This window comes from Fringilla coelebs (genome assembly GCF_963513975.1).
Source record: "Fringilla coelebs genome assembly, contig: SCAFFOLD_40, whole genome shotgun sequence".
Lineage (NCBI taxonomy): Eukaryota > Metazoa > Chordata > Aves > Passeriformes > Fringillidae > Fringilla > Fringilla coelebs.
In genome coordinates, this window is record NW_028167217.1 from 598,402 (window position 1) to 609,292 (window position 10,891).

Below are 10,891 nucleotides of genomic sequence, written 5' to 3' on the forward strand. Positions count from 1 at the left end.
GTTCCATGGGGCACCACAGTGTTCCCTCAGTTCCATTAGTCCTTGCAATGGAGCAATGGCCCCTTGATTCCATTGTCCCCAGGCTCTCCCAAGGGTCTTCTTGGTTCCCGACTGTCACAATGGCCCCTTGGTTCCTCAAGGCCCTGCAGGGTCACAGTGGCCTCTGTGGTTCCACCAGGACCCGCACTCTCAGAATGGACTCCTTGCTTCCATTCAGCCCCACAGTGTCACCATGGCCCCTTGGCTCTGTGCTGCCATGTTGTACACAGTGTCACCATGGTCCTCTTAGTGCCACCAGGCCCCACAGTGTCACAATGGCCCCTTGCTTCCCCAGGGCCCTGCAGTGTCGCAATCATCAGAGAATCAACCAAGCTGGAAAAGATATTGGAGAGCATCAAGTCCAACCTGGGACCCAACACCACCTCGTCACACAGACCATGGCACTGAGTGCCACATCCAGTCTTTCCTTAAACACTTCCAGGGATGGTGACTCACCCACCTCCCTGGGCAGCCCATTCCAATGTCCAATCACCCCTTCTGTGAAGAATATTTTCTAATGTCCAGCCTAAATATCCCCTGGTGCAGCTGAAGGCTGTGTCCTCTTGTCCTGTCACTGTCTCCTGGGAAAAGAGCCTGACCCCTATCTAGCTGCACCCTCCTGTCAGGGAGTTGTAGAGAGTGATGAGGTCTCTACTCAGCGTTCCCTTCTCCAGGATAAACAACCCCAGCTCCCTCAGCTGCTCCTCAAAGGACTTTTGTTCCAGACCCCTCACCAGAGAAGCCTTGTTGGCCTTCTCTGGACACACTCCAGCCCCTCCATGTCCTTCCTAAATTGGTGGGCCCAGAACTGGACACAGCACTTGAGGTGCTGCCCAACCAGTGCTGAGGACAGGGGAAGAATCACTGCCCTGCTCCTGCTGGCCACACCATTCCTGATCCATTGGAATCCCAGGGGTTGGATGATGGAAATGGTAGGGACAAAGTGTGATTGATTGTCAGCCATGGAGGGTCTTGATTTTCATATCTATTCAGACTGCATCCGGATATGCTGGGGGTCAATATCAATTGGACATTGCTGATATTACTCAGGAAAAGATAACAGAACAAAACAGTTCACTTTGCATTGTTTTCAATATACTATATCCACATTGAATAAACTTCTGAAATTTGTCTACTTAACCACAGAAGAATTGAAAATTTGAATGATTCCATGGGGCTTTTCTTGTTTGTTTATTTCGGACAAATGTTAATGAGCTTTTCTAACTGAATTCTTGAACTGAAGAGGTCAAGAAAGAACAGGCCTCAGGCCAGGCCTGGTGGGGCAGGGCCAGCGCCTGTGCAAGGCATTGAAAACAGGCAAGTGCCCCAGACAGGAGGCTTCTCTGTGCCCTGGGGGGCATGGACAGAGCAGGGATGGGGCCCAGGACATTTGTCAGCGCCAGCCTCTGTCCCCAGCCCTTGGCAGCCATGGCTGCTGAGCCCAGCTTTGCCCTGGGCTGAGTTTGGCCGTGGCCCAGCTCCATCCTCCAGCAGGGCTCAGGGCCTGTTCCCGACCATGGCCTGCCCTGGCTGCCTCTCTGCTGGCCCAGAGGCCGGCAGAGCCCGGGGCAGGGCTGTCTGTGCAGGCCCACAGGTGCCATGGGCTCTGCAGGAGCTGGCAGAGGCTGCCCAGCAGGGAGGCCATGGGGCACAGAGCCCCAAGGCTGCTGTGGGCACCACGGCACAGGGGCCCTTCCCAGCCGCAATGCTCCTGGCCTGGGCTGGGCCTGCACAGGGGCTGTGCCACCATGGCTGGGCCAGCACAGGGCCACAAAGGGGCCACACAGCCGCTGCCGGGGCTGACAGCAAGGCCAGGCACACACAGGGAATTGCTGAGCATGGCCTGCACTGGCCAGGCCTGACTGTGCCAAAGGCAGAGCTCAGCTGCCCTTGGCGCTGCAGGAACAGTCCAGAGCCCAAAGAGCCTCCATGGCTGTGCTGGAGACCAAGGCTGGAGCAGGGAAATGCAGGGCTGCTGTGGAATGGGGAGGGCATTGAATTCCAGCACACACCTCAGCTCTCTGAAGATCCCAGCACCATGCTGGGCCCTGTTCCAGACTGGAGCAGAGCAGATGTTGATGGGACAGGAGCCCTGCGGGGCAGTCAGGGACCTGCAGCTTACAAGGTGCTCTGCTCTCCCTCAGGTGCTCTCGGAGAGATCCAATCCCAGCTGGGCACCTCAGGGCACAAGTGGCACTGCCTGTTCATGGGCACACAGCTGATGTCTGCCTGGAAAGGGGCAAAGGTTTTACTACCACTCCTTTCATAATATACAAGCAAATCATTATTATCTGGGTCACTTGAGTACGTTTAAGAAATGGGAAAGTTATTCCCTTCAGGAACAGGAATTTCCTGGATATACTGGATTCTTCTACTGATGGCAAAAAAAGAAATACTGATCTTTCCCTCTCCCTTTGCCACCAACAGTCAGTCTAATATTTCATGACATCTTCCTTCATGTGTTTTCAGCTCTTTTATTTAAATGTCCATGTCTAAGGACATCTCTTTATTTAGAGCTGCTGGATCTATGTCCTTCCTGTTGCTCACAGACATCCTCCTGCAGCTTTTCTCTGGTCATTCCAATGCATTTCCCTTGACTGGCTTCATGCTTTGACCCTCAGGGAGTTGCCCAGTCTTTCAGAAGTTTAAATAACTTTTCAGTCAGTATCTTACTTGTAGTTTTATCTTTTATATCACGGATTCTTATGTCCTTGTCTAAAATCCTTCCCGTATGGCAATCCCTTGTAGATGGTGGACATGTCAGATGATGCTGGGATGTCACAAGGAGCTGAAGGAAAGGTTTTGATGTCTCTTAAATTTTATCATGGTCCCATTTTTTATGTGTGCCATGAAAAGAAACCTTTCTGTGCCTCTGACTCTCACCACTGCCTGGTCCCTCAAAGGACACAAACCTGATGAGTTGTGGTTCCCACTCCAGTGGCTGCACTTGGACCTCCCTTCATAGCCAGAGCAGAGCTCCCTTGTCCCAGAAAGTCCCTGGCAAAGGAGGGATGAAGGAAACAGGACAGGCTGTGGGGATCAGGAGCAGGGCAGAGCCAGGGAGAAGTATGACTTTTGCATTTGATGGAGCTGTGCCTTCCCTTGGCTCTGTTGGCTAGCAATAAATGAACATCTCTCTGTGTCTCAGGCAGCTCTTTCTGCAGGGAAAGCAGGTGGGAGTTGGAGCCAAGGAGCTGAAAGCTGCAGGTGCAGCCTGGGCTGGAGGGAGCTCAGATTTGCACAAGGCTGCTGTGAGTGCCGGGGCTTGGATGGGGGAAATAGTGGGGAGAGGGTTGGGGCAGAGTCTGACTGATTGTCAGCCATGAAGGGTCTTGATTTTCATGTCCATTCAAACAGCATGAGGAGGTACTTGGATTCAGTGTCAGTTGGAGATTGCACATATTAATGTACTAATAGGAAAAAAAAACCCAAACAGGAGCTCAAAAATGGTTTTTTACTGTCTTTGTAAAAATAATATATTTACTTTGAATGCACTACTTAAATCTGTCAAATTAACCACAAAATATTTGAAAAGTTAAATTAAATTATTCCCAGAGGCTTGGCTTGTTAAGGACTTCTGAATGTTAATGAGCCCTGGGACACTGAATTCCTGAACTGAAGAGCTGAAGGCTGAACAAGCCTCTGGAGCAGTAAAATTCAGCAGCAGCCTCCAAGTTGCTGAGGATGTCAGCAGCCCCCACTGAGGCCATCCCTGCCCAGAGCCCGTGGGGGAATGGGCAGACAAGGAGAGCGTCCCTGGTGCTGGGGCAGCACAACTCAGAGGCACCAGGGGCTCCAGCTGGGAAATGGAGTGTGGAATGTGGCTGGGAAAGCCCTGCCTGTGCTGTGCCAAGCACAACAGAAAAGCACTGACTCCCATCCCCCAAACAACTCTCTCAAAGAGAGATTTAAAAGGAATTACAATTGCTTGTGTCCTCTGAGTTGGATGCACTGGAGAAATACTGACAAGAGATTCCCAGGGGCTCAAAACAACAAAATAGCCTTTAATAGCAATTTCATAAAATTAGAGAAACTTGGCAAAAGGTTTAATACAACATTCACTAACCAAAAAATACTTCTCAAAGCATTAAGTTTGCCCATTCAACTTCGCAAACTCTAAGCCTGTTCAATTTTAAAGTTAATCAAAATTTGCAACGGGAGAGAATTAGAAGAAGACACAGAAAGAGAGAAAGACCAAAAAGATAGAGAGAAGCACACACACACAGCGACCAACTCCTTAATTCCAGCAGTGTTCAGATGGAAATTCCAAGAGGAGGTAGGGTCAAGATGTGTTCTTGCCTTGTGGTCAGCCTTAAATACCCCTTGGTCTTCCTGGGCCATTCCCCCAGGTGGGACTTGGGGGCTCATTTGGTCCCTCAGGAGCTGGGCTGGGGGCTCCATAGGTGGCTGTGGAGCATTGCCTGTGCTGTGCCAGGGACTGGCAGGCACTGCCGGGCTGGGATAGAGGATCTGGGGGGATTGGGGTTCCAGGGCAGGGCAGTGCTGGGGTTCCAGGGCAGGGCAAGGCTGGACCTGCCCCTTCCTCCCCCACACATGAAATGTTTAGAGCCAACAATCTCCTCCAGTCTGACACAATAGGGAATGTTGGAGGTCAACCCCAAATTTCATGGGCATTTGTAGAAGGACAGTTCTTTTCCATAGGAAGGAAAGCCCCAGTTCACGGTTCATTTCTGGTTTGATTGCCTGGATTTTGTTTGGTTTTGTTGTTGCTTTGTTTCTTTGGTGTGCCTGAAGTGTCCAGTCAGGAGCAGAGTGACTCTTGCCAAGGAACTTTGTGCTGCTGTCCCTTTATATTAAATCTGTCACAGAGATAGCCTGTGATGACAGAATCCATTCTATGATGTCCTGCCTATGATGTCACAGAGCCTACTCTGTGATATCACAGGAGACTCCATGATCACACACAGCTGCTCTGTGATGTCACAGCCTGCTCAGTGATGTCACAAAGCTGCTTTGTGATATCACAGGATCTGTGCTGGGATTTAACTCTGTGATGTCCTACAGCTGGTCTGTGATGCCACAGAAGACTCTGGGATGCCACAAAGTCATCCTGTGACATCACTGTCTGTTCTGGGATTTCATAGCCTGCTCTGTGATGTTACATAGCCACCCACTGATGTCACAACCCACTCTCTGATGTCACAGAGCCACCCTCTATGATGGTGGAGTCTGCTCTATGGCTCTACTCTATTTTGTCACAGTCAGCTGTGTGATGTCACAACCCCCTCAGCGATGTCACAAAGCTCTCTCTGTGTTGTCATACTGCCACTCTGAAATGGCACAGCACACACTTTCTTCTCACAGCCTGCTCTGTGATGTAATGCAGCCATGCCATGATGTCACAGCCTGCACTGTGATGTCACAGAATCCCATCTATGATTGTGTAGCTGCTCCATGACCTGTCACAACAAACTCTGTGATGTCATAGCCCAATCTGTGACCTCACACAACCTACTCTGTGCTGGCCTTGGCCTCCTGCCAGCCACCTCTCATCTGCTTTCAAAACACTGGGGGCCTCTGCTTTTCTTCTCATGGAAAAAATCATGTTTCAAGTCCAGGCATTCATGGCCAAAGTTGAGAATCCGCCTCTGAAATTCCTTATATCCAAGGATAGCTCCCAGACAAAAGCTGCCAGGACTGTCCAGGTTCCCTTGGCTTCCTCAGGGCCAGCTCCCATCTGCCTTTGAAACTCTGGGAATCCGTACTTTCCTTCCTATGGAAAAGAACTGTCCTTCTTGTCCAGATGCCCAGAGACAAAAGTGGGGTTTGGCCTCCCAAATTCTGTTTATCCAAAAATTCCTCCCTGACAACAGGTCTGGCTGGCCTTGGCCTCCTTGGGGCTGCCTCTAATCAGCCTTTGAAACACTGGGGCTCTGCCCATTCCTTCCTATGGAGAACTGTCATTCCAGTCCAGGAACCCATGGCTGAAATGGAATTCCACCCCCAAAACTCTCCATATATCCAAAGGTTGCTTTCAGACAAAAGCTGCAAGGACAGACAGGTCTGGCTTGCCTTGGCCTCTGGTGACTGCCTCAAATCTGCCTTTAAACCCTGGGGTTCTGTGGTTTCCTTCCTGTAGGAAAGAACTGTCCCTCTTGTCCAGGTGCTCTTGGCCTCAAGCACTTGACCACTCTATAGGGACACAGGAGCTCTGGGCTCACTGGGGTGGAGACTGAGGACAGCAGAGGAGAGCCCTGGGAGGGATTGAAGGGTGGTTCCAGAGATGGTGGATCCTTTTGACATAGTAGAGAACAGCCAGACAAAGAAAGAATTAATGCTGAGGGCAGCTGGGGAGGCCCAGACTGGACGCCAGGAGAAAGGAATTTCCCTGCCAGGGCAGGGCTGTGGTGCAGAAGGTCCCCCAGAAGGAGCCTGGAGCAGCCCAAGGCTTTGTGTGGGCAGGCAGAGGCAGGCAGGAGGCAGAGCTGTCAGCAAAGGAAGGGGCCAGCCAGGTGGGGCAGCCGGGGGATGACGACAGCCTGCAGGGACAGAGGCCAGGGCAGGGACACCGTAGGACAGCCTGGGCTGCACAGGGCACAGGGATGGGCAGCAGCTGCAAGGCCCTGACAGAGCCAACTCCTGCAGCACTTGGGCCATGGCTGCTGGCCCTGGGGCCACGAGGGGACAGGTGACCCTTGCAGCCCTGGGGCCTCATTGCCTCCTTGTCCCTGCTCAGCAGCCTGGCAGGGGCTGCCCCACGGTCCTGCCCTTGGCATTGCACATGTCCACATCCCAGTGCCCATCCCGGGATGAGCCCTGAGCACTGAGGGAGGGACAGGATCTGCCTGGCCAGGGGCTGGGGCTCAGGCCTTGGCCCTTTTCATTCCTGAAACACATCCAGCTTTGCTCAGCACCAGAGACACCTTTCCCTTGCTTGTCCCCAGCTGCCATCACTGCCTCCAGTGTTCTGCTCTAGCTGGAACCTGGGGACATATTGTCAGTCTTGTCCCTCAGAAGGATCTATTTTATGTATGAGAAACTTCAGTGTTTCAACCACACTTTGAATTCTTGAGAAGTTCTTTGAGCACACTCTGAGGGACTGGGTCTGATGCAAAGAGCACCAAAGCCCCAGAGGGTGATGAAAGTCCTGGTGCTGTGTGTGTGCTGCTGAGCTGGGCCGGGCTCCTGGCCCAGAGGCAGCTCCTGGCAAGGGCAGTGCTGCAGAGAGACAGCTCTGGCCAGGAGCAGCTCCTGTGCACAGCCCAGCAGGGCTGGGGCACGGCCAGGGCACCTCAGGAACGCCAGCAGGGCATAGACAGAGCTCACAGGGGCTCAGCACTGGCAGGGGCTGTGGGATGTCCCAGAGGGGGCTGTGTCACAGCAGCACCTCTGTGGCTTTGTCAGAGAGGCACAGAGCAGCTGTGATGTCAGCAAGGGGCTGCGTGACAGCACAGAGTGGGCTGTGTGAGGTCACAGATTGGGATCTGACATCACAGAGAGTTTGTTGTGTGAGGTCACTGAGAAGCTACAGCATCATAGAGGGGATACTGTGACATCACAGAGCAGGCTGTGGCATCATGGCATGGCTGTATGACACCGTAGAGCTGGCTGTGAGGTCAAAGTGTATGCTGTGACATTACAGAGTGGCAGTATGACATTACAGAGAGGGTTTTGTGACATCACTGAGGAGGTTGTGACATCACAGACCTCCCTGTGACATCATAGAGTAGGGTGTGAGGCCAGAGAGTAGATCCTGCCATCATAGAGGGCAGCCCAGTGAAATTAGAGTGGGTTGTGACATCAGTGGGTGGCTGTGTAACATCATAGAGCAGGCTGTGACATCACAGAACAGACAGTGACATCACAGGGTGACTTTGTGATATCACAGAGTCTTCTGTGATGTCACAGTGCAGCTGTATGACATTCCAGGATGACATCCCAGAGTTGGTTCTGACACATCACGAGGGTGCTGTGTGACATCCCACAGTGGGCTGTGACATCACAGGAGGCTGTGTAACATCACAGGAGGCTTTGTGACATCACAGAGGGCTGTGTGACATCCCAGGGGCTGTGTGAGGTCACTGGGGAGGTCACTCTGCCCTGTCCCCCCTCACAGTTCCCCCCAGAGCAGTCCAACCCTGCTCGTGCACAGCGGGGTCCCCTGTCCCCCCGGGTCCCCCCGCCCCGGTGCCGCAGCCTCCCCCAGAGGATGTTCCACGAGATCGACCCCAGAGCCTGACACGGGGACGGGGGGCCGGGGCCATGGGGGTGGGACAGGGACAAAGGGACCCCCCGGCAGCGTCCCCGTGTCCCCCAGGGCCAGAGCCTGGGCCAGGGCTCCTTCACCCTGTTACAAATGAGGGCTTGAGTGCGCTGAAAAAATCCCCAGTAAGGGAGCAGCAAAAACCAGATTTAATATTGAGGGACAGCAGCACAAAATTCCTGGGCAAGAGTCACTCTGCTCCTGACTGGACACTTCAGGCACACCAGGGAAACAAAGCAACAACAAAACCAAACAGAATCCAGGCAATCAAACCAGAAATGAACTGAGAACTGTCCCTGTGTGTGTTTGTGACACAAAGGCAGTGAGGGGGAGGATAAAAGGAATATAGCCTAAAGGGTTAACAGAGCTCAAACTTAATAGGACTTTACCTTGACCGATACCTTCAACTTCACAATTTAGCAAAAGAACAGCACGTAACAGTATTTAACCTGACTTAAAATCTATGACTTTGCTATTTAACAGAGGAATAACATTTAACAGTATTTAACTCCACTTTTAACATATATTAAACAACTTAGCAAAAGAACAACTCTTAACAGCATTTAACTTCACTTAGACTTTGTGATTTAACCTCACCTAACAGGCCTGACTGACTCAGCTATCCAAGGCACTCAGCCCCCTCAGAGAGCAGCATTTCTGCCACATTTCCCCAGCACAGGCCCTCCTGTGTGCACACAGACACAGAGTCAGTGCAAGGCACCTGTGAGGAATTCCCCTGAGGGCAGGGAATGCTCCCTGCTGATGCTTTGGCATCTCCCCAGCGGGTGAAGGGCTGAGCCTGGAGGAGTGGGGGGATCGGCCCAGGCTCTGTGGTTGTTTGGGATCCCCGAGTGCAGCAAACGGGAGAGTTCCCGGCTGGGAGAGGCCCCACTCAGAGGGAGTCGCTGGCCCAGGAGAGCTCCAAGGGCTCCTTTTGGAGCGCTGTTTGCAGGGCCCCACGAGAGGGGCTTCAGTCCCAGCAATGGCTCATCCTGGCCACACTTGGCATCAGCAGCTTTCTTTGGCAGGGTGAGAACAGGGATGTTGTGCCACTGAGGGAACAGAAACAGCTCCCAGGGCTGCTCCTAAAGGAGCCAGGAGCTGTTTGGGCAGCAGCAGTGCCTGGGGCAGACAGTGTTTGTGATGAGCTGCAGAGGAGCTGAGCCCAGGGGCTGTTGGCCAAGGCCGAGGCCCAAGGAGCATTTCTCAGCTGGCAGGGCGGCCTGAGAAGGGGAGGGGGGAATGCAGCAGCACAGGGCCATGGAACCAAGGGAGCCTTGTGACACTGTGGGGCCCTGTGAGACCAAGGGACCCTTGTGACAATGTGGGGCCCTGTGACACCAAGGGAGCCTTGTGACACTGTGGGGCCCTGTGAGACCAAGGGACCCTTGTGACACTGCGGGGCCTCATGGAATCATGGAGAGCACTGTGACATTGCTGGGCCTCATGGAACCAAGGGGACTGTACTGACGCTGTGTGGCTCCATGGAATGTAGGGATCATTGTGTCACTGAGAAGCCCCATCAAACCAGGGGTCCATTGTGACACTGTGGGGCTTCATGGAACTGTGGAGACCAATGTGACACTTTGGGGTGTCATGGGACCAAGGGGCCATTGTGACACTGCGAGACTCTATGGAGCCAAAGGTCCATTGTGACATTGCAAGGCCTCATGGAACCATGGAGACATCATTAAGTCAGTTCACAGCCTCATGGAACCAAGGGGCCATTGTGACACTGAAGGGCACCATGGAATCACAGAGACCATTGTGACGCTCAGGGGACTCATGGAATCATGGAGATCATTGTGACACTATGAGGCCCCATGGAATAAGCAAAGCGTTGTGACCCTGTGAGGCCTCATGGAACCAGTGAGATCATTGTGGCCCTGGGGGTCCCCACAGAACCAAGAGGACCATTGTGATATTGTGGGGCCTGGTGAAACCAAGAGGCCTTTGTGACACTGCAGGGCTGCATGGAAGCAAAGCTCCAGGGTGACATTGCAGGGCCTCATGTCATCAGTGGTCCATTGTGACACTGTGGAGCCCATGGAAATCATTGTGACACTGCAGGGCTGCATGAAACCAAGCGGCCAAGGTGACATTGTGGAACCCCATCAAACCAAGGGTTCATTGTGACACTGAAGGGGCGGCACGGAACCAAACCTCCTGGGTGACACAGAGGGATCTCCTGTTATCAGACGTCCATTGTGACACTGTGGAGCCAAAGGAGACCATTGTGACACAGCAAACCCCCAGGGGCCAAAGGTCCATTGTGACATTGCAGGGCTCATGGTACAGAAGAGTCATGTGACATTGTGGGGTCTGGGGAACCATGGAGACCATTGTGACACTGCAAGGCCCCATGGAATCCTTGGGATCGTTGTGACACTGAGGGGCCTTATGACACCTGGGGGCCACTGGGACATTGTGGGACCCCATCAAACCTAGGGGCCAGTGCGACTCTGCAGGTCTTCCTGTAATCCAGGGGCCATTGTGACACTGCTGGAACCCATGGAATCAAGTCACCCTTATGACACTGCAGGTCCCTGTGGATCCAAGGCACCATTGTGACACACTGGAGCCCCATAAAACCAAGGGAACACAGAACAGGCCTGGCTGGTTTGGCTT